This window comes from Pelodiscus sinensis, chromosome 2, assembly GCF_052426305.1.
Source record: "Pelodiscus sinensis isolate ZL-2025 chromosome 2, ASM5242630v1, whole genome shotgun sequence".
Classification (NCBI taxonomy): domain Eukaryota; kingdom Metazoa; phylum Chordata; order Testudines; family Trionychidae; genus Pelodiscus; species Pelodiscus sinensis.
This window is the reverse complement of record NC_143053.1, coordinates 34,162,765-34,187,257: the sequence shown is the minus strand read 5'-3', so window position 1 is coordinate 34,187,257 and position 24,493 is coordinate 34,162,765. Positions and strand designations below refer to the sequence as shown.

At 38.5% G+C, this 24,493-nt stretch overlaps 1 long non-coding RNA gene across 1 annotated transcript in view; it reads left to right on the top strand.

Annotated features, from left to right (window-relative positions):
• The window catches only part of LOC106731979 (uncharacterized), a 47,741-nt gene extending 35,886 nt beyond the window's left edge, over positions 1-11,855 (top strand). The window contains exons 2-3 of the long non-coding RNA XR_001368216.4: positions 5,683-5,826; positions 9,240-11,855. This is a non-coding gene — a long non-coding RNA (uncharacterized LOC106731979). The remainder of the gene's footprint in view (positions 1-5,682; positions 5,827-9,239) is intronic.
• Positions 11,856-24,493: the final 12,638 nt, after the last annotated feature.

Below are 24,493 nucleotides of genomic sequence, written 5' to 3'. Positions count from 1 at the left end.
GAGCAAATATTTTTGTAAAATATATTTGCAGAGTTTAACATTTCCAGACATGGACTGCTTTGAAGAGCTATTAATCCACAGGCTAGCTCTAATTTAAGAGAGCTTTCTACTGTACCTTTCAAATTTCACTTGAAAAAAAATCATTTCCTGCTCACGTTTCCTGATTTTTTTTCATAAAACAAAACAAAATACAGGTTAACCAGAATTCTCACTCTCTCTCTCTCTCTCTCTTTTCACATTCATGCACTCACACACACACACGAGAGGAGAAGTACATATTCCTGATTATTGGGTTTCTATGTGCATTTTTCTCTATAAATTCTGTTTAAAGGACCCAGAATTCAGGACTTAATTGTACTGAACTTCTTTGAGGATTTCGTACCTTCTTTGTTTTGAGAAACATTGAGAACATTTTCCCTCAACTTTTTGACCCTGAACAATTCCTTTAGCCAGTTCAAAGTAGTGTGTGCCGTTAGGTATCACCAGGAGATAATTGTTTTGAGTAATCAGGTGCTATACTGAGACACATAATGATGGTGGATTCATTTTAAATATAATTTCCATAATATACGGTTTCACTGTCTATAATATCCATCATTAAGACACTTCATAGTTGATAATATTAAAATGGCAACAATAATGAGAATTCTGCTTCATGATGAAAATATTTTAATTGTGGCTATATTAGAAATCCATTTACTGTTACGGGTACTGAGAATTCTATTATCTAACTGCTGTTGTGAAAGATGTTATAACTTATTTTCTGGAAATGTAAAAGATTACAAAGATATACTGTCCATATAAAGTTTCTTGCACAACACACCAAGAACTTGAATAATACCTAGAACTGTGAAATATGAGGTTTATAAGATTATTTTTTCTGAGTTCCTACAAGTGGCTCTGCATGAACAAGTATCATCTTGTACACATCTAGTTACAGGATCTAGGACTAAAAATGTAAGTTATCTGAGCATGTACCATAGCTTCTTATGTGTTTGTACTGTACCTAGCACTGTCAGATTTTGATACTGATTGAAAAATTCTGTTTCCTCAGCAAAGATGTTAATAGTTATTTGAGAGGAATAGTGCCTAGGAAATTAGGGTGGTACTCAGCACCGCTGAGTACTATTCCTGGTACTATCAATTACCTTCTGTGTGACCTTACAGACATCACAAGATAACTATGAGCTGCCACTGTTAGGCGGTTGTGAAAAAGTGTAATGCAATCCTAGGATTCATCAGGCAAGGTAATTCCAGTTGAAATAAGGCAGTGTTATTACCATTATACAAGGCACAATTGAGACCTTCTCTGGAACACAGTGTTCTGTTCTGGTCTCCCATATTTAAAAAAGACTAATTCAAACTGGAAAAGGTGCACTGGGGGATTGAGGAATAGAGAATCTACCTTATGAGAGGAGACTTTAGGAGTGTGGCTTGTTTAACCTAACCAAAGGAAGGCTGAAGGGAATATGATTGCTTCTTATAAATATATCAGAGGGGTACATCCCACGGAGGTAGAAAAGTTATTATTTTATTTTAAGTTAGGACCAATGCTGGCACAAGAACAAATGGCTATAAACTGGCCATCAATAAGTTTAAGCTTCAAAATAGACAAAGGTTTCTAACCAGCAGGGGAATAAAGTTCTGGAATGGCCTTCCAAGAACTAGTGAGAATGACAAACATGACTGTTCTTGATAGGTTTATAGAGGGATGGTAACTGATCAACATATTTGAGGTTGGCAGGAAATTTTCCCCAGATTAGAGTGGCAGAGACCTCTAATGAGGGGAGGAGGAGGGTTCACCTTTCTGTGCCACATGGGGCACATTCTGGTTTGAATTAGAGTAAATGGGGAGTTGCTGTAATTTGAAGTCTTTAAATCATGATTTAAGGACTTCAGTATCTCAGCCACAGGTTATGGGTGTGTTACAGGAGTGGAACAAAAGACAGGACTATGTAGCACTTTAAAGACTAACAAGATGGTTTATTAAGTGATGAGCTTTTGTGGGCCAAACCCACTTCCTCAGATCAAATTGTGAAAGAAAATTGGCATGACCATATATATCAAAGGGATACATTATATGGTCATGCCAATTTTCTTCCACAATTTGATCTGAGGAAGTGGGTCTGGCTCATGAAAGCTCATCACCGTATAAACCATCTTCTTAGTCTTTAAAGTGCTGCATAGTCCTGTCTTTTTTTTCAGCAAGACCAGACTAACACAGCTACATCTCTATTACTATTTTACAAGAGTGGGTGGTTCTGTGGCCTACAATTTGCAGGTCAGACTCAAGGATCATGATGGTCCCTTCTGACCTTAAAATCTATGAGTTCACCTCTGTGTGCTTCTGTTTCCCTACCCTTCTTTTGACTGTTAGGACTGTAAAAAAACAATTAGTCATATTATTTGTTTACACTACCTTATCTTGGTTTGGACCTCTAGGCTCTACTGTAATATAAATTAATAGTAATAATAGATTGGTAATGGGATTGCCAATAACCTTTCACATCTACGTGCATGATCTGGCCCAGGTCTAATAGTGTCCAACAATCATTGCAATCTAGTGGCCTGACTTAAATTAAATGAAAGTCTTTATCCATTTCCTAGTCAATTTAAAGCAAAAAAAAAAAAATGCACTCACCACAAATGTTCCTACCTAGCATCTTTGCTGGCAGTGGCAGAAGGTCACAGACTGAATGGGCTCAGAAACTGGTCACATTTCTCATTCTTAGAAGTCCTTCCAGGGCATGCATTGCTAGGGGCATGACTGCCCTGCAGGACAAAAGTAAAAATAAGATACACAACTTCAGCTACATCAATTGCGGAGCTAAAATCGAAATAGCGTAATTAAGCATTTGGCTCTGTCTAAACAGCAGGAAGTCAAAGGAAAAACACTCTTCCTTTGCTTTCCCTTACTCCTCATGAAATTAGGGTTACAAAAGGCTGAGTAAAATTATTTCAAAATAATGGCTTGCTGTGTAGACGCGCACTTTCTTATTTTTAAATAACGTCAGTTATTCCAAAATAACACTGCTCTGTAGATGTACCCCTACTATCCAGGATAGGGGATAAAGTACATCAGTGTATAGGTGTCACCTTTCATGAAATTCATTACAATTTCAATAAAAACAAACAAACTGCTCAAACAATTTATAATAGTTTTAGCAAGGGAGATTTTCTGTTAAGCAGGATTTTTCATTATGATGGGTCATATCTTGAAACAGAACATGTTTCAAATACACATACATGTTATAATTGCACTGATTGATTTATATAATTGTATTGGTTAAAAACAAATTATTTTGGATTTTCACCAATGCATCTGAGTATAGAATTCTGGACAGTTTCTTGCCTCAAAAATACCTGTTTTGTCAGTGCCCTTTCTTCAAGAAACTGATGAAAACTTAATACTGATTTGTTATGTGTAACTGTAAAGTGGAATCAGATTTCTCTTTTCAGTTTCATCACTATTTCCAAATGGGCATATTAAATATTGGGGGGAGGAGGATTTAAACTTAGTAGAGAATCAGTTTTTATCGTCCAAGTCAGCAGGAGCTCTGTTACTAGTGTGCAAACTGCGCCCCGCACTGGTCCCCTGCTTTGGAGGAACTCTATGAATAAATTAAATTTCTAGAGACTGCCAGCTTTGTAATCCTGGCCTACTGCTCTTGGAAAAACAGCTCTCTCTCTCTCTAGTTGCATAAATTTTCTCATTTTGGGGCTTCGTCTTGTTCGTTCTATTTCTCTTGCACATCAGCAAATGTATGGGGAAGGCTAGAGTCTCAGAAACGCCAAGCTATTCCTCATGACCAAGAATAGGTACAAAATAGAAAGAAAGACAGCAACATATATTTGTAATGCATTGTGTTTATGGAGGTTCACTGTATAATATAGGTATTTGCATTCTATCTGACAAAGATATCAATACCAATAGTAAATAAATACAGAGAGAGGATCAATCTATTTTGACAATAAATTAGATTTTTTTCTTTTTATTACAGTGTGTCTGCATGCTTTTTGCAGAAATGTTGCTCCTGAATCATATTAACAATCAAACTTTAATCTAAACAATGAAGCCATCATATTTTTACATTGGGTTTTAAAATACATTAAAATGGAAGAAAAAAAAAGAAAAAACTTGTAAAGAACATGATCTTTGTGGGCAAAAGTGAAAACATCAGTACCAATGAAATGCCTCTTAAGCAGCCTGTTTGGGAACTGGAAGGACCATGTGGAAAGACTTCATCAAAGCTATTTTCTGCAGCTATCTCACAGGTGATCAGGATAAAACCCCACAGTGTCAGAACTTCAATATTTACCATATACATGTTTGCTTAAATCATACGGGTGAGGTTTGGCACTTATGGACACAGACTTAGGATGTCACCTGAGACATCCATCTGATTTTGATTGCAGACAGAAAGGAGATGCCTTGTGGAGGCCAGGAGTGAGAGACAGGGGAAAGGGAGTAAGGGATAGTAGGAATGGACAGCTCTTGTTCCCAGCTCTAATATCCCAGTGCAATTATTTTGTGGACATCCACTCCTTGCCTGCCGAGGAGATAGGGCTATAAGTGTATGTTATTTTTTAATTACAAGGGGGTAGAAAAAATCCTGATGATGGGCTGGAAGGTGCCATTGCATTGTTATTTTTTTCTCTCCCTTCGTTTGCTGATTATGTGAGCTGGGCTCCTTTGCTAGCCGATGATAAGCAGAATTTCCATGTTCTCTGCATAATTAATCCATCTCTGCCTCTCTTCATGCCAACTCGCCCGTTATCGCCGGCACATGCCTGAATTGCAAAAGAATCCGCTCTTCAATTGGAACTTATTGATATTCTAAGAAAAAAAAGAGAGAAGGAGAAAAAACTGAAAATCCTTAAGTTTAAGCCGCAGATTTTTAAATGGATTAATTTCGCTGTAATCGCAGCCATCTAAGGCGGGAAGGCAGGCAGAGCAAATTGAAAGCATCTCCATGCTTGCAGAATTGGGTCCAGAATGTTGAAATGTACTGGCACAGCTCTCTTTTAAAGTCAGAAAATTACCATTCATTTACATCACATGAAATACTTTTTATGCTAGAAATATTCAAGTGACGTTCTTTAAATGCCTGCTAATGCTTGATAACATTTCTAACTTTCAACATTTTGCTAGACTTTGATATGACATGATAGGAATGCCTGCCAGTGAGGAATATTATATGTACCAGTAATCTCTTTTTATCACATATTTAGATTAGATCATCCTCCTCTTAACCATCCTGAAGTAGTCTTTAAACAATGTACTCAGTGTCATAGGCTCTTATTTAGTATACTCATGCAAGCTAAAGTTAGTAGGATATATTTAGACTTTGTCTACAATGGAATTTTTTAAAGTGGCAATGCACCTTAAAATATAAGATTATCATTATTTACGCAGTTAACCATGACTTCATAGGATTCACTTTACATTTAGAAATGTTGTGTCCATCTCATTTGTAACATATAGTTTGTTTTGTTGTTTTGATACAGTTTGTGTAGCTCCTACTTACATTATGAGAGAATTCAGCTGTATCATAGAAGGCTGGCATTACATTTTGAATATCAAATGCTAGCGGAAAGGATGCTGTGTACCATCTTCTCCCAAAATATTACCAGAACGTAAATATTCTACTCTTTTTTTTTTTTTTTGTTTCTTTACTGCAGCAGTCACATTCTTCATTTCCTTGACCCCAGGAAGCAACAGCATACGGCAAGACTGAGAGATTTTCAATGCCTCTGCTAAGCTACAGCATATCTAGCATTCCATGTCCATATGCTAGAAATCAGCAATTTATGCTGTTGTAGAAGGTAATGTTGACATTCGCAGTTAAGGGGGGGGGGGGACTTGCTACAATTGAGATTGACTACAAATGGAAATTTAGCTGTTTTGAAATCTTTGTCATTATTAAACAGATCTGTTCAGTTTTAAACATACTGTAAGAATGAACTACAAAAAATGAGAGACACAGGCAGACACATACCAAGGCAATAAATGAAACATCAAAACAATGATATTTGTGGAAACATCTGCTTCAGTTACAAAACAATGATTTTAATAACTGATGGGCCATCTCAGCATAAAATACCAGCATTTGTGAGAAAATCTGTGTAGCTATTAAGTAATTAAAATGTCAGTATTCTGTGTTGTTTTCAGGCAATAAGCTTAACCACAGAGAAATGTTAGTAATTTAAGAAAAACAGCAAAAGAAAAGAAAGAATTTAGTCTCTTTCAAATGACTGAGCATTATAAGGTGTTGCTAAACTAGCACATATTAGAGGTTACATTACAATATTGAAAGTATACTTTTTGCTAAGCAGAATTTTAAAGATTTGTTTTGGAATCAGTATTCTTATTTTCACATATAGTCATAATAGCTGTTTAGCTGAAAACTTAAAACCAAGATTTAAAGAATAAAATTTAAAACTTGAAAATGTAGAGTCAACAAATGCCTGTAAATTATGTATAAAAAAATTTCAATGGCTTTTTCCACATACATCTATCACTTATATGTGTAAATTAAAAACTACAGTTTCAAAGTTCCTGAGAATTAATTTCCAATATTGTAACACTTTCTGAGAACAGAATTTACCTTTATTTTGTACCAAATGTACAGAACTCCCTCATCTAGGCTGAAATCCTGGCCCCACAGAACTCAATGGCAAAACTTACATTGACTCCAGTAGTGCCAAGATTTACCTATAAAATGAATATAGAACTTAAGCCAGCTCACACTAAATTACTGTCTGAACTCTCATTTATTCACTGGAAGTACTATTATTTTCAAAGAAAGTTATATTGTAAACTTAAACAATTTGGATTACTATATTCATATATAAAAGTGTTACACACACAAAACATGTTAAGTTTACTAAACAATTAAAATAAAAAACTGCTATTAATTAATTACAATGTAGTTATTACCATGCTGGTTTTACTTTGGGTAAGACTTGAAAATGTACTAACATGCCATATTAGGAATTATTAAAATAGTTGAGACCAGTAAATATTCAATCAATATATTTCATATGAGAGTACTAGTTAAAAAAAGCTGCATTGTAGAGTCATGCAAAAAGAACTTATTATACAGAAAAACTAAGAATTTCTCCCATTGGTCCAGAAAGAAAAATACTTCCAATAATATCGCTGTTTATGTTTGGTATGCACCAGTTGAAGGTAATGTAATGAGGACACTCAAGGTAATTGACAAGAAAGGCCTAGAGGCCACAACTTTATTGAACAGCATGGTGAAAATGAAGAATGTTTCTTGGATCAAGCAGTGGCTTCAGCTGATCTCCGAACCATGGACTGCTACTTGTTCTAAATGATAAACTGAAGACTTCTAGATTCACTTCTGGCCTGTATTTATATTATTTGGCTGTGCAATTTCCCAAGGCGTGGAAAATGGTCTTAGACTATAAGCCATAAAATGCTGCTCCCTAGTACAGAAGCCAAAAGCAAACACAAACTAGATGCTGGAAGTTTTCACTGTCATGAGTGAGCACAATTCCCAAATACCGAAGTAGGAGTCAAAGATCACCTTACAATAATTTAAAATTTCAATTGGTTTGCAGATATTCCCTGAAATAAATAGTTTGAAAATTTCCAGTAAATAAAATAAGTAACTGCAATATCAATTTACCAAATAATATGGAAAAGAAAATGCATTACATTAGTAAAAACAAACATACATCAAAGCAACACAAGAAATGCTTGTAGCCCATATAACCAACCACTATAACTTATCATTCTGCTCTAGCAGAAAGGAGGCAGATGCTATGGAAAGAAACAAGAGCCTAAAGGGCCTCTTCTATAGTCTCCCTTAAGAGGAAAGATTTGACTAGCTCCACCAGCCCGTCTTAGGGCCCAGAAAGCAACCAATCAAATGACCGAACACAAAATTGGATTAGAATTAGTTGCTGGATTTGTGGACACTCAGAATTCTCTTTGGGCAATGACAACAAGAGCAAGATGGCCTTACTGTATTGGGAGTAGCTTGCTGGGTAAAATTTTGTCATCTATTTTACTTTTCATCAGATTGCATTCTTAGTACATTTATTATGCAAAAAAGAGTCTCTGAAAATGTACCCCTATAAGCTACTTATGGTGAATACCCCGACTCCATACAGTGAGCTGTCCTGAACATTATAAAACAATATTTTTGCCAGTAGTTAACACATATTTGAATGTGAAATAAAACGTATTTTCCCTGTATGGAGAATGAAAATAAATAAATTTCAGATACTAGTGTGTGGCCAGAGTGACCTTTTTAAAACAGTTAGCATTGTATCTCACAATTATAGATCCCAGAAGCTTTCTTCTCTTTTTTGTCAACCTGAAGTGAGAAGGAATAAAGTGTCTTATTCTAAATTCTTAGCTCTACCGAAGATAGCATATATACTCTATAAAGAACATTCATTGAATGCCAGAATCTCTTTTAAGGAGAAGGAAATGAGTAGTAAAATGTTGATTTGGAAAGTACAATTGATTTTCAGCACAAAAACTGGGGCAAAACTACAAAAGCCTTGCTCACACCAGACACTAGACCTTTCAGTTGTGTAAGTTAAGAGTGTGGACAGGACATAGATATTTTGACCACTGTGTCAGCTAATCCTACATATTACTTCAGCTGCTCTCCTGCAGGAAAATGCTTACACATTTTCCTAGTTTGAATACACCCACAAGGGGTTTTTTTGCAAGGAAAAATCACAAACACACTGCACCCTAATTTTGTGTACAGAGAGGGAATGCTTGATTTATTAAAACTAGAAAAGCTGTCTGCTTTATAAATTCTCCTTGAATTTCTGGTATTTGTAGAATGCCAAATAATAATAATAATGATGATAAAAGCTTGACTGAAGGAACAATATAATTTGGCCATGAAAGCACAATTCAGAAATATAAAATACATTAGTTGATGTGACAATACAAGATTGAAGAATATAAATCATGCCGTGCAGGTTGAGGTGCTTTCCAGAGGATTATTTCAAGGAGGTTCATGAACATACAAGAAGAGGGAGAATTTTCCAACCTTCAGAGGAAGCATAGAGGAAGACAGCAAGATGACATGAATAAAAAATGATTAAAGCAAGTTTCCCGTACCATGAGGAAGTGTGATAGGCTTGGACAGGGTCACTGACTATTTTGTGCAAGTGAAACAAATGAACTAACAATGGATTCTTTGTAGATTTAACATTTGTATTACATTCTTGTTTCTTTACAGAAATGTTTAAAAAATGAAGCACAAACCACTAGAGGGAAACTTTTCATTGAAGATTTGCTGAGAGGCAAAACGAAGAATGGAGAGAGAGAAGGCAGAGCCAGAGACAACTGAGGAATTGCCAAAAATTTACAAATCACAATTGGTCTCTCTGCCTAGTGACAGAGTGAAAGGGGAGCCTAAATTGTTTGAATCTGATGCAACTAACAAGAAACAAAGCAATTTCAAAATTTAACACGGGGGAATCAAATTCTCCAAAGCTACTCAGAGTATTTTCTTTGTGTCATTGTAGCTCAAACTAAAAGTAAAAAAATCTACCCAGAACTGAGCATAATTTTTATTTTTCCATTTGAAACATGGGATTATTTCCTGCAGGCATTTGGAAAGACACTATATTCAGGACTTTGGTTGCCAGTAAAAATTCAGTTTTGGAAACCATCATTAGTCAGCATAAAAATGGGTCTAGTTCTATGGAAATTAGATTATTCCTATTTTTTTTTCTGGAGACTGCACAAGCTGTGCTTTTTTGGATTTTTGAAAAGCAGGATATGAATTGAAAAGAAAAAAATATCAAACATTCAATTATTCATTACTGTAGAATCCAAACCTGTGTCTGGAAGAACGTTCTCAGACATTCAGCTGAACATCAAGCCATATACTCTCCTAGATCCCCGCTCCAGCCCCTTCAAACAGAAACATGGAGTAAAAAAATTTGGCATACAAAAATATTAGCCATTGATACCGTAACAGTCATAATTAACAGCTGAAATCTATCAGCTTAACAGAGCAATAGTGACTGCAGTAGAAAACCAGTTAAATATTCACTTTGAATCATGATCATGTTACAGTCTCTTCACTTTGATATGGATGTTACCAACAATTCCACTACTGTTTTTTTTTAACAGGGATATATGCTAGGTCTCCATAAGTTGTTACTTCATCAAAATACAGTATTTTTCAGCTGCAGAATATTGACTGTTTAACAATTTAATTAAATAAATGAAGGCTACAGTTGATCGCAAGGTATGGTACTTAGAGGAATAAAACATAAACATGAATCAAATACAATATAGTAAATTTTAACTGTGCAATTCTAAATATAATAATATTGCTAAACATATCATTCCCATAAAATCAAGTCATTTACCTTTAACACTAGCTTTCATCTTGGTTCTTTATAAACATTCAGTTATGATTTATTATAATATTCTTTTCTTGTATTTTTCAAACATATCTAGATTAATAAAAAGTATACACTTTTTAACTAATTCATTTATTTTATACTGTAATACACTATATTACACTATAACCTACAATTTAAAAAAAAGAAAGGCAAGAAGCCATGATGCTCAAAGCAACATCTTTGATGGAAGGGTTATTGTGGTTTGAACGGGTACAATGAAATGACAGATATTAACGTCAGTTTATCATGCTCACCCTTAAAAATTCAGTATCTGCTTATGTGATCATGTTTTCAAATATATATAATGTTTAAGCAACATACCTTTCATATTTACTGTTCTATGAAAAAATACCTAAAAACTAAGTTTGAATTAGGTATGGTATTTTTTAACATTTGTGTGATCTTTACATTACCAATTATACGTTGAAACTATTAAACTGCAAACATGTTGCAGTAATACTTGGCCAAATTTTATAAAAGTTAGGTTCCCAATTTGTGCTTTAATTTTTTCTATTGCATGAGCATATTTGTGTGCCTAACTTGTAGCTTCAAATGATTACATCTTAGATCAGTAATTTACCTTTGGCCATAATTAAATTCATATGCTATCTTAGCTAATTACTTTATTCCTACAAAAAGCTCCATCCATATACAAAGATTTGCAGAGCAATTTGCACAATTGTTTTCTAAACAAGGGAGGTATTTTGCGTACAGGCTGTCATCTCTATAAGTCCAAGATACGTTCTAAAAAACTTGGATTTATAACTAAACAAAGTAGGGAATTGGTTTTCCCCCATGGCTGACTTCCATTTGCGCAAATTGGGTTTTGTTTGGGTTTGTTTGGGGGGAGGGGGAGGTTGCACAGTTTAAAAGCAAGGTTTGGGAGGACTTATAATGCATCAGTTTCTACAAGTGTCAACAACTTTAGTGAGGAGCAGATGTACATCAGGGCAACGTATAGCAGGGACGCCTCACCTTGTACTCAGTTGTACCCCTTACTTGTTTGAAAATATGTCCAACAAATAATCATAAATTAGTTTCACCTGAGAAAGGACTTCGTGGTTGGGAACCACAAATCCTGAGCAACTTTCATAAAGATTTTTTTCTTTTTACCTATATTTCATTGAATCCTTATTGACACAAAGAACATACAGGTAGTGTACATATACTTAAAGGAACAATAAACAACTAAGGAATAATGCAGTTAGGCAAAACAGAAACTCATGAGGCTGAAAATATTATACTAGCAAGTTTGCTATTGTATACATTTTAAATTCCTGTAGTTTTATTATAAAATAAAAAGAGCTTGATATACAAATATATCAAGCACTCAATTGTATGTGATTCAAGTAGTACTTTGATTTACAAACAAATGCTTTATCATATTACCTAATATTCTTTATGCAACTAGTCAACATTGTATTCAAAAATATGATTCTGAAAGATTATACATTAGCTTTATAATAGATATTTACATGTTTACCTCCTGTATTCATTAAAGTATATTTTTTCATACAGAAAATAGTAATGAAAAATTCTGTTTAAAGCACAAATCCTAAGAAATTTATTTTCCATTTTAGCAACTGAATTTCAGTGATCATTGTGAGCTTTATTATTGCTTTATTTACAGGAATTATTAGCTCTTTCTTAAATTGTTCTGTTGCAAATTTTAAACATATAATATTTTACATTACAATATTTAATAGAAAGCTGAGAATTGCAAGATAGTTTACAAGTGGAACTAGCATTACACTTCTTGTAACATCTTTCCATTAAAAAGTGAACAAGCTGGATTAATTGCTTCATGATAAATGGCCCTTTTAAAAACTTATTATTTTCCATGAAGCATAATATAAATACCTTATATCAGTATTGGTCTGTTTTGAAATATTTGTTTTAAACCCCAAAATATAAAGCAGATACGCATGCTGCATTGCAATGCTCTATTTTATACCATGATAGTTTCACAAATCAAGGAACTTTAAGGAACCAACAAAAATGCATTTGTAGTTTGCCTAAAAAAACCAACAGACCAGTTCTGGGAGCCCAAAACTTTTATAATAATCTTGTAGATTGTAAAATACATAAACAAGTTATATTATAGTAATAGCACATTATTTTGTCAGATGCTATTTTGATGGGTATCAATATAGAAACTTGGATAGAAATCCATGAAATGACTGATCAAAACTAAAATATTATACAGATTCTCTAATTCTAGATGAAATTTGTACTGAAAGTATTGTTAGTTTGCATATATTAATTTTCAAAATTATATATTGATATATAAAAATGACTAGGAGAAGTATGGATTTATATTCAAATGCTCTATTAACTAATTGTGAATATTAATTAGGATATTCATCTGTTTCACATCTATGTTCACATCTTTAAAAAGTATATTAACATTTGAGACTAAAAAACTACTCAGCATATTTTTGAAAATACACTTTGCCCTTGGTATTTGAAATATTCAGTGAATATTTGAATTGTTATTTCTGCAGCAAATGTAATGAGGATATTATTCAGGAAGAATGAGCTACATTCAAATAGAAATAATATTTCTGAAGCTGTTGGTTGCTAGTACTAGGAGGTTACTGCCTCTTAGGACTCAAGCAAATCCTGATTCAGGAAACAAAAATGTCCTTTTACCTGAATAAAAAACTATATTTTCAATTTTCAGCCTTACCATCTACTTATGGAGAGTGTCTAGTTCTTTTGCATCCAAATCTCATCCTTATATTGCATATGAGATTATGAAAATGGCCATCAGCTGAGGACATTAAATGAACTTTACCAAAGCCCTGATCCATCAAAAGCACTTAAGCAAGGGCCTGATTTATATTCTATTCTATATTGGCTTTTACATAATGCCTATCATCATCATATCTGAGCACCTTTCAGTACTGTATTAAGCAACTTGACAACCCATTATCATGTCTCTCATCTTCTCTCCACAATGTGAAGCATAGCAGTGGAGAGTCCTGTTTTGGTAATATTGTTAAAAACAATATATGTTATTAAGTATTTTTCGTAGACACGGTCAATGAAATGTGCCTTCCTTTTGTATCAGATGATGGTGATATTTGTGGTTGTCCTTATTTCTTGTGAAATTCGTTCACAGTCTCAGACTGGCTCTCAAGAAAGAACTGTCTCTCTTAATGTTCAGTGTTTTGTTGCGCCAGAAAAGCATACTTATCAACCATGGTCTTCATTCTGGAGTTTCTGTGGTATTTTAGATATCTTGGGCCCAAGCCAATGGGTGTGTTGAAATTAAAGACTGAGACTTTAAACCTGATTAGAAATCCTATGGAGAGCCAGCACAGCAAAGAGAACAGGTCTGATGTGCTCACAGTAGTCAGTATTCTGAGAGGCATCCTGCAAGATTGAGCTCTAAGGTCTGGTCTACACTAGGACTTTACATCATAAGAACATAAGAACATAAGACTGGCCATACTAGGTCAGACCAAAGGTCCATCTAACCCAGTAGCCTGTCTGCCAACAGTGGCCAGCACCAGGTGCTCCAAAGGAGGTGAACCGAAGACAATGATCAAGCGATTTGTCTCGAGCCATCCATCTCCAGCCTCTGATAAACAGAGACCAGGGACATCATTTCTATCCCCTGAATAATAGCCTTTTATGGACCTAACCTCCATGAAATTATCTAGCTTCTCTTTAAATGTTGTTATAGTTCTAGCCTTCACAGCCTCCTCTGGCAAGGAGTTCCACAGGTTGACTATGTGCTGTGCGAAGAAGAACTTTTCTTCTTTTATTGGTTTTAAACCTCCTACCCATTAATTTCATTCTAGTTCTTCTATTATGGGAACTAATAAATAACTTTTCTTTATTCACCCTCTCCGCACCATTTATGATTTTATATACCTCTATCATATCCCTCCTTAGTCTCCTCTTTTCTAAACTGAAAAGTTCCAGTCGCTTTAGCCTCTCTTCATAGGGGACCCGTTCCAAACCTCTAATCATTTTACAGTAAACTTCCAATAATCCGGCACCTTTGGGACTCAGGGGGTGCCGGATTATCAGATATGCCGGACTATCGGAAGGGGGGGCTATGAGGAGTCTGGTGTGGGGGGGGATGCTAGCTCAGACCCCTCATAGCCCCCCCTTCCGATAGTCCGGCTCTGCCCCAGGCGTCCCTGATTCAGCCGCTGCTGAAACTGTCCAGCAGCGGCTGAATCGGAGACGCCTGGGGCAGAGCAGCTGTAATGCTGCTGGGCTGGTCCAATAGCGCCGACCCTTGGCGCGGCGAGACCAACCCGGCAGCACCCCAGCTGCTCTTGGGGACGCCTGGGGCAGAGCAGCTGGGGTGCTGCTGGGTTGGTCCTGCAGCGCCACTCCTCGGCGCTACTGAACCAACCTGGCAGCACCCCAGCTGCTCTGCCCCACGTGTCCCCAAGTCAGACGCTGCTGATACTGATCAGTGGCTGACTCCAGGAAGCCAGAGGCAGAGCTTCTCTGCCCCGGGCTTCCTGGAGTCAGCCGCTAGTCAGTTTCAGCAGCGGCTGAAACAGGACACCTGGGGTAGAGCAGCTGGGGGGCTGCCGGGTTGGTCCCACAGCGGCGAGGTGCGGTGCTACTGGACCAACCCAGCAGCACCACAGCTGCTCTGCCCCAGGCGTCCCCAAGTCAGCTGCTGCTGAAACTGACCAGCGGCTGATTCCAGGAAGCCCGGGGCAGAGCAGCTCTGCCTCCGGCTTCCTGGAGTCAGCCACTGGTCAGTTTCAGCAGTGGCTCAATCGGGGACACCTGGGGTGCTGCCCAATTGGTCCCACAGCCCCGAGGGGCAGCGCTAGGGGACCTACCCGGCAGCTTCCCAGTTGCTCTGCCTCCGGCTTCCCCGAGTCAGCCGCTGGTCAGTTTTAGCAGCGGCTGAATAGGGGAAGCTGGGGGCAGAGCAGCTCCAATGGTCCGGCTGCCCAGAACACTTCTGAGTTCCTGATGGTGCCGGACCATCAGGAGTGCCTGACCGTCAGATGCTGGACCATCGGAGTTTTACTGTAGTTGACCTTTTCTGAACCCTTTCCAAGGCCAAAATATCTTTTTTTGAGGAGAGGAGACCACATCTATACACAGTATTCAAGATGTGGGCATACCACAGTTTTATACAGGGGCAGTAAGATATTCTGTGTCTTATTTTCTATCCCTTTCTTAATAATTCCTAACATCCTATTTGCCTTTTTGACTGCCGCTGCACACTACGTGAAAGTTTTCAGAGAACTATCCACGATAACTCCAAGATCTCTTTCCTGATTTGTCATAGCCAAATTAGCCCCCATCATACTGTACGTATAGTTGGGGTTATTTTTTCCAACGTGCATTACTTTACACTTATCCACATTAAATTTCATTTGCCATTTTGTTGCCCAATCACTCAGTTTTGTGAGATCTTTTTGAAGTTCTTCACAGTTTGCTTCTGTCTTGACTATCCTAAACAGGTTAGTATCATCTGCAAACTTTACCACCTCACTGCTTACCCCTTTCTCTAGATCATTTATGAATAAGTTGAACAGGACTGGTCCCAGAACTGACCCTTGGGGGACACCACTAGTTACCCCTCTCCATTCTGAAAATTTACCATTTATTCCTACCCTTTGTTTCCTGTCTTTTAACACTTATCCACATATGGTTGATTTTCTAAGTGATGCATCCACACTACCAAGACTGTTACATCAACTTTAACGGTTATGGAAGTCAATTTTATTACTCCTGCTTTTCACCAGAAATACCATTATTCCCAAGCTTGCACAGTCAAATTTATGGTAGTGTAGATATAGCATTGCCAGAAAGTTGAGGCTATTGGCTTCTGAGAGGCCTCCCACAGTTCCCCACCCTGACTGCTCTAACCAGAACTTCCATCTCTACTGATCTTCCTGGTGAACAGAAAAAGCTCAGATTTACAAGTTAAAATGCACAAAGGAGACCATATTCCATGTGCAAATGATCTGCATGTACGCCCTCATGGGCAGCGTACCTGGACCAGATCACAGAGTGCTTGGAGAGAAGAGCCACTAGCGAAAACATGGGTATTCAAACTAAGAGGGGCATTCTGGTCGATTCCAGTAATCCTGCTTCCACGAGGAGTAAGGGAAGTCAAAGGGAAAGTGTTCTCCCTTTAACTTCCTGCAGTGTGGACAGTACCGAAAGTCAAGTTAAGGTACTTCAACTTCAGCTATGCAATTAAGGGAAGACTACTCACCTTGTGCAGTAACTGGAATTCTTCAAGATGGTTGTCCCCATGGGTGCTCCACTTAAGGTGTGCTAGCGCCACTGCACTATTGGTCGGATACTTTTGTAGCAGTGCCCGTTGGTTGGTTGTGCATGTGGAATGCCAGTACACAACACTTGAAATGCCATCCTGCATGCACAGCCAACTGGATGTAGTTAAGTATGAAGTAGAGAGGAGGAGGGTGGCTGGTGGAGCACCCCTGGGGACAACCATCTTGAAGAACTCCAGTTACTGCACAAGGTGAGTAACCTTCCCTTCTTCTTCAAGGAGTGTCCCCATGGGGGCTCCACCTTAAGATGACTACAAAGCAGTATTCATGCTTGGTGGTGGGTACTTCAGTAGTGTTAACTCGGTAACTGCAAGTATAGTCCAGCCAAAACATGTGACTGTGTCTGCAAATAACTGGATGGCGTATGCTGCATGAATGTGTGGGTTGAGCCCCATGTGACAGCTTTGCAAATGCCTTCTGTACTGAGGGCAATTGCTCTGCTGCAACTGAAGCATGCAGAGGTCAGAAAGGAACTGAGGAGGCAGTTGGCTGTGCGCACGGGATGGCCGTTTCAAGTGTCGTGCGCTAGCGTTCCGTGTGCACAGCCAACCAAAGGGCACTGCTATCAAAAGTCTCTGATCAATAGTGAGCCAGTACTAGCACACCTTAAGGTAGAACACCGATGAGGGACACTCCTTGAAGAAGAATGTAGCTGAAATTGCATATCTTAATTTGACCTTATCCTGTAATGTAGATACACTCTGGGTGCATCTAGACTGGCAAGATTTTGCGCAAAATACTTTGCGCAAATACTTTGATGCTCCCGCTCAGGGATAAGCCCTCTTGCACAAGAATTCTTGCGCAAGAGGGCCAGTCTAGACAGGCACCTTCATTTTTTGCGCAAGAAAGCCCGATGGCCATCAGAGCTTTCTTGTGCAAAAGTGCATCTATACTGGGCACGGACGCTTTTGCACAAAAGTACTTTTTGTGCAAAAGCATCTGTGCCCATCTAGACGCTCTTTTGCGGAAATACTTTTAATGGAAAAGTTTTTCCGTTAAAAGTATTTCCGCAAAATCATGCCGGTCTAGATACAGCCCACTAGGCTGTGTCTAGACTACATGCCTCTGTCGGCAGAGGCATGTAGATTAGACAGATCAGCAAAGGCAAATGAAGCCACAATTTAAATGATCACGGCTTCATTTACATTTACATGGCTGCCGCGCTGAGCCGACAAACAGCTGATCAGCTGTTTGTCGGCTCGCTCGCTAGTCTGGACGTTCCCCCTGTCGACATCAAAGCCCTTTGTCGGCAGTCCCGTTATTCCTCATGGAATGAGGTTTACCGGGGCTGCCGACAAAGGGCTTTGATGTCGACAGGGGGAATGTCCAGACTAGCGTGCGAGCCGACAAATAGCTGATCAGCTGTTTGTCGGCTCAGCGCGGCAGCCATGTAAATGTAAATGAAGCCGCGATCATTTAAATCGTGGCTTCATTTGCCTTTGCTGAACAAACAAATCTACATGCCTTTGCTGACAGAGGCATGTAGTTTAGACGTACCCCTAGTGTGCCATTTGGTGATTTCTTGGAGGCATAAAGTTAGAAATGCTCGTCTGGAAGATAAGTAATAGAACTTACTTTTAAGAAAGTACGAAACATTTTAAGAATTTTTATCTTACTTTTAAGAAATATTTTGAAAGTAAACTGATACTTAAACAGAACCATAGAATAAAATCATCTTTTGATGGCATATGGTTCACTTTTGATGCTCCTGAATTAAGCTCATGAAGTGTAAAGGAAGAGAAATTTTGCTTTAATTCTCTATCCATAATGCCCTCTGCCCATGATGCCTTTTCTAAGTATCAGAAAAACAAAGATATTTTCATGCCCTGCTTGAGTTTCCTATTGAATAGCTTGGCCTAATATTTATCAGAAACCATTTCCAATACCTTACATGGCAAATAAGACCATGTAGCATTTCTGTTTGAAAAAGATCTTGTTAAAATAGAAGCGTTCTCTGATTAAGAAGTTGTCTTTCCATGAGAGAACACTTAAACAGAACCATTGGAAAAAACAGAGGTAAACAACACAACATATTTTATAGTACAATATTACACAAACTGGAATTTATTAAAGAAGCATTTTGAATAATACAACTTCTAAAATTATAAAGCATTACATAATTAGCATCTTGGATAATGGATTTATCAATAAATATATAAATAATGTATTCATGAAGTGTAATGTAGCAGTTTATACCTACTGTGTGAATTTTGTAATCAGGGAATCCCCTGATGAAAAAATAGCACAATATTAATTACCAGCACCATCTGTGCTAAACAATAGGAAAAAACAATATTTTAATACAATGACTTCATGCATGTCAGTTATCTTCAACATTAAATACTGCAGTTTTGTTGATGTAGTTTACCTGTCTACTCATTTAAATAACTGATGTTCTTACAAAGGTTAAAACTATGAATAAATGAATTACAATGTTATATAAGGAAATATACTAATAGGCCTTACATGAATCTTGTTCATTCATCAATTATTTGTGTGTGCATAATGCCCATGTAATCTTTGGGTAGGCTAAAGATTATTTCCTTGCCCTTCTCTAGTACCCCAAAAATAGAAACCCACTTCTCACAGAAAAATAGTTGTGGTGGAGACCCAGAATTTAGTTTTTAAGGATTTTCAGCAAGGACTGCACAGGGTCAGTCTCCCCACTCTCAACAGAATGAAAGAAAGGAATTTAATTAAACAACTTTGTAAAATATATGTTTACAGAATTACATTGTTATTGTATAATTTGTATAATATTATCACAAGTTATACATAAACATAAATAAGGAAAACAAATTAAAATCTTAACAGTTTAGTCCCCACAGTCACACAGTGAGAAGTGACAGAGATCCCAGAAGCTTAGGTTGAGTTCACCTATGTCTCAGTTAGTTTCTTTGACAACCAAACCTATACAGTCTGCTGTGTCTGAAACATCTTCCCTCCACTTACTTGTAGGAATCTCCAGTTGGAATCATGCAGACAACTAACTAATTGGCCATTCACTTAAGTGTACAGATTTAAAAAAATGTTAAAAGGAAAAACAAAACAGAATATCAAAATATAAATTAGTGATAGAAATGTAGCCGTGTTATTCTGGTGTAGCTGAAACAAAATACAGGACTATGTAGCACTTTAAAGACTAACAAGATGGTTTATTAGATGATGAGCTTTCGTGGGCCAGACACTCTTCCTCAGATCAAATAGTGGAAGAAAATAGTCACAACCATATATACCAAAGGATACAATTAAAAAAGAAATGAACACATATGAAAAGGACAAATCACATTTCAGAACAGAAGGGGGATGGGGGGGAGGGGGGAAGGAAGGTGAATGCCTGTGAGTTAATGATATTAGAGGTGGGGAAGGGTAGATGTCTGTGAGTTAATGGTATTAGAGGTGATAATTGGGGAAGCTATCTTTGTAATGGGTAAGGTAGTTGGGGTCTTTGTTCAGCACCCTGCAGAGACTGTCGAAGTTTAGCATGAATGCCAGTTCAGAGGATTCCCTTTCAAGTGCAGATTTGAAAGTCTTCTGAAGTAGGATGCATGTGATTAGGTCATTAAGACAGTGTCCTTTCTGGTTGAAATGGCAAGAAACTGTTTTTTCTTTGTGATCCTGTCTAATGTCTGTTTTGTGGGCATTGATTCTTTGGCGAAGTGTCTGAGACGTTTGTCCAATGTACATAGCAGACGGACACTTTCGGCACATGATAGCATAGATTATATTTCTGGATGCGCAGGAATATGTGTTCTTGATCTTATAACTCACTTGGTTAGGCCCAATAATGGTGTCAGCAGAGTGAATATGTGGACAAAGCTGGCAACGGGGTTTGTTGCAAGGGAAAGTACCAGTGTTGGTATTAGTGTGGTATATTCTGTGGTTGTTGGTAAGAAACATCTTGAGGTTAGGTGGTTGTCTATAGGAGACTATGGGTCTGTCTCCCAGAACTTCTTGGAGTTTAGTGTCCTGTTTCAGTATAGGCTGTAATTTATTGATAATGTGTTGGACAGGTTTAAGTTGGGAGCTGTAGGTGATGACAAGTGGTGTTCTATTATTGGTTTTCTTGGGTCTGTCTTGTAGTAGATGGTTTCTAGGTATTCGTTTGGCTCTTTCAATTTGCTTTTTTATTTCTCCGGGTGGGTAGTTGAGGTTTATAAATGCTTGGTAGAGATCCTGAAGTTTCTGGTCTCTGTCAGTGGGATTAGAGCAGATGCGGTTGTATCGAAGGACTTGGCTATAGATGATGGATCGTATGGTATGTGCTGGATGGGAGCTGGAAGCATGTAGGTAACTGTATGAGTCAGTGGGTTTTCTGTAGAGGGTGGTGTCTAATTTTCCAGTGTTCATTTGTACCGTGGTGTCCAGGAAATGGATCTCTCATGTGGAATGGTCCAGGCTGAGGTTAATGGTGGGGTAGAGGTTGTTGAAATCTCTGTGGAATGTCTCCAGTGTTTCTTGGCCGTGCGTCCAGATCATAAAGATGTCATCGATGTAGCGTAAGTAGAGAAGGGTTAAAAGGGGACGGGAGTTGAGGAAACGTTGTTCTAGGTCAGCCATAAAGATATTAGCATACTGTGGGGCCATGCATGTACCCATGGCTGTGTCGCTGATCTGGAGGTATAAGTTGTTCTCAAACTGGAAATAATTGTGGGTGAGAACAAAGTTACATAGGTCTGCTATCAGTTGGCAGTGGTGTCCTCTGGGATAGTGTTTCTAATAGCTTGTAATCCGTCTTCATGTGGGATGTTGGTGTATAGTGCTTCTACATCCATGGTGGCAAGGATGGTGTCATTGGGGAGGTTATCGATGTTTTGTAGTTTCCTTAGGAAGTCAGTAGTGTCTCGGAGATAGCTGGGGGTGTTGGTTGCATAGGGTTTGAGGAGAGAGTCTACATAGCTTGATAGACCAGTAGTAAGTGTGCCAATACCAGAGATGATGGGGCATCCGGGGTGTCTTGGTTTATGGATCTTGGGAAGCAGATAGAAAAATCCTGGTCAGGGGTCAGAAGGTGTTTCTGTGTGGATTTGTTCCCGAGTAGCTGTAGGGAGGCTTTTAAGGAGACAGAGTAATTTCTTTTGGTATTCCGAGGTGGGATCAGAGGAGAGAGGTTTGTAAAATGTGGTGTTGGAGAGTTGTCTGGTTGCCTCTTGGTTATAGTCGGCCTTATTCATAATGACCGCAGCACCACCTTTGTCAGCTAGTTTGATTATAATATCCAGGTTGTTTTTGAGACTCTGGACGGCATGTTGTTCAGCGTGGCTGAGATTGTGTGTCGCTTGTTGTTTGCGAATAATGTCAGTCTGTGCGTTGTTGCGGAAGCTTTGTATATAGAAATCCAGATTGTAATTCCGACCGTCAGGGGGAGTCCATATAGAATTATTCTTCCTTTTGTGTTGATAGGGGGGATCTGGTAGGTCAGACTGGTGTTCATTGGTGGTTTGGAAATATTCTTGGAGGCGGAGGCGGCGAAAAAAAGCTTCAAGGTCACCACAAAATTGTATCCAGTTTGTGGGGGACATGGGGAAGAAAGAGAGACCGTTGGACAAGACAGACTCTTCTGCTGGATTGAGTTTGTAGCTGGAGAGGTTAACAATATTATCATTATCATATTATTATCATATTATCATAATAATGTGTACATTGGACAAACGTCTCAGACACTTCGCCAAAGAATCAATGCCCACAAACAGACATTAGACAGGATCACAAAGAAAAAGCAGTTTCTTGCCATTTCAACCAGAAAGGACACTGTCTTAATGACCTAATCACATGCATCCTACTTCAGAAGACTTTCAAATCTGCACTTGAAAGGGAATCCTCTGAACTGGCATTCATGCTAAACTTCGACAGTCTCTGCAGGGGGCTGAACAAACACCCCAACTACCTTACCCTTTACAAAGATAGCTTCCCCAATTATCACCTCTAATACCATTAACTCACAGACATCTACCCTTCCCCACCTCTAATATCATTAACTCACAGGCATTCACCTTCCTTCCTCCCTCCCCCCCCATATCCCTCTTCTGTTCTGAAATGTGATTTGTCCTTTTCATATGTGCTCATTTTTTTAATTGCATCCTTTGGTATATATGGTTGTGACTATTTTCTTCCACTATTTGATCTGAGGAAGTGGGTCTGGCCCACGAAAGCTCATCATCTAATAAACCATCTTGTTAGTCTTTAAAGTGCTACATAGTCCTGTATTTTGTTTCAAAATATAAATGACTCTTTTCTCATTACTACATTTAAAGAAAAATTGGTGAATTATACTAGTTAGGGTGACCATCAGTTCTGTTTTTAATAGGACAGTCCCTTATTTAAGCCCCTTTTCATATGTCCTGACTTTTTTTAAAAAAACAGAAATTGTCCTGAATCTTCTGCTCTGACACTCCTCCTGCCCATCAGTCAATGTCAGTGCAGCCACAACAACCGGTGAAAGTGGCAGGTGGTGGCCAGCAAGTGGCGTTCTCAGGCAGGGTGCAGAAAGACAGGAAACCAGTAGGAAGAGAGGCAACCTGTATGTGACAGAGTGTAAGGATGTGTGGGGCTGAAGGGTGTATGTCACTTCTCCCTATGTGCACCATAAAGCAGGGAGGAGTCTGCCAGACCTTTCAAGCTGTGGGGCTGAAATCTTGATTGCTGGTGCACTGAATTATGAGCCCTTGTCTGCAGTGACTCTCTGGATTCCCAGCACCCTCCAGGCTGAAAACCATGATCTGGGGTAAAACTTTCTCTTTCTGACCCAGCCATGTCAGAGGAAGGAGCCCAAGCCATGGGAAGACTGCTCCCATGCTCCCATGCAGCCAGTAAAAACTGCAGGGGTGGGGGAATGTGGCTTCATGGCTGACAGAGCCCTAAAGGAACAGGGGGATCACAAAGTCCTCCTGGCATAAAGCCTCAAGATACTCCTTCTCTGAACCCTGAGGTATACTCCTGTCTGTACACAGCCCCTAGTTTGCCCCAGCCACACACAAGCCCTAGCTACTGCCTCTCTGCCCTCTAAGCTACTTCTTGGCCACACACAAGCCCTAGCTACTGCCTCTCTGCCCCCAAGCTACTTCTCAGCCACACACAGTCCCTAGCTACCTCCTCCCTGCCCACGGAGCTACCCACCTGGCTTCACACAGTCCCTAGCTGCTCCCTCTGATGGGGTAAACGCAAATGTTATTCAGTTTTTTTCTCTACCATGTGAAACTTCTGATACGCAGTGCAGATTTCTATATCAATTGATTAGGACGCATTCTCTTAGTAAAAAGCTTGTTGGATTGTGTGCAGACAATGCCAATACAAACTCTGGTGCTGCTAAACATGCTGGGGAAAACAATTTACGGAAAAACTGAAACTCAAACTAAGGGAAGAGATGTTTGGCTTTGGTTGTGGTGCTCACATTGTTTATAACTATCTGTAAGCAGCAGCTGACTGTCTTCTAATTGTTTTGGAGTCCTTTTCCACAAAAGTTTATAAATAGTTTCACATTTACACTGTTCATGTTGAAGAATAGAAAGACTTTTGCTGATTTGTTGACCTTTAAATTGCTAGAGCAAGGGAGCTTTTTTTGATGGGCAAAAGGTATATATTCTCTCTCAAGACACATGCCCAACACTTTTCAAGAAAGTCTTCAGTGACTCTTGCACAGAACTGTGTCTTGCTTTGGCTAATATCTCTCAGGCAGGGTGAAGACAGTAGAGGCAATTGAGAAAAATGACTCATCAGTGACAGGAAGTTGCACAGATTGTTCGTATCCTTCAAAATAATTTAGCATGAGTCTCAGAAAAAGA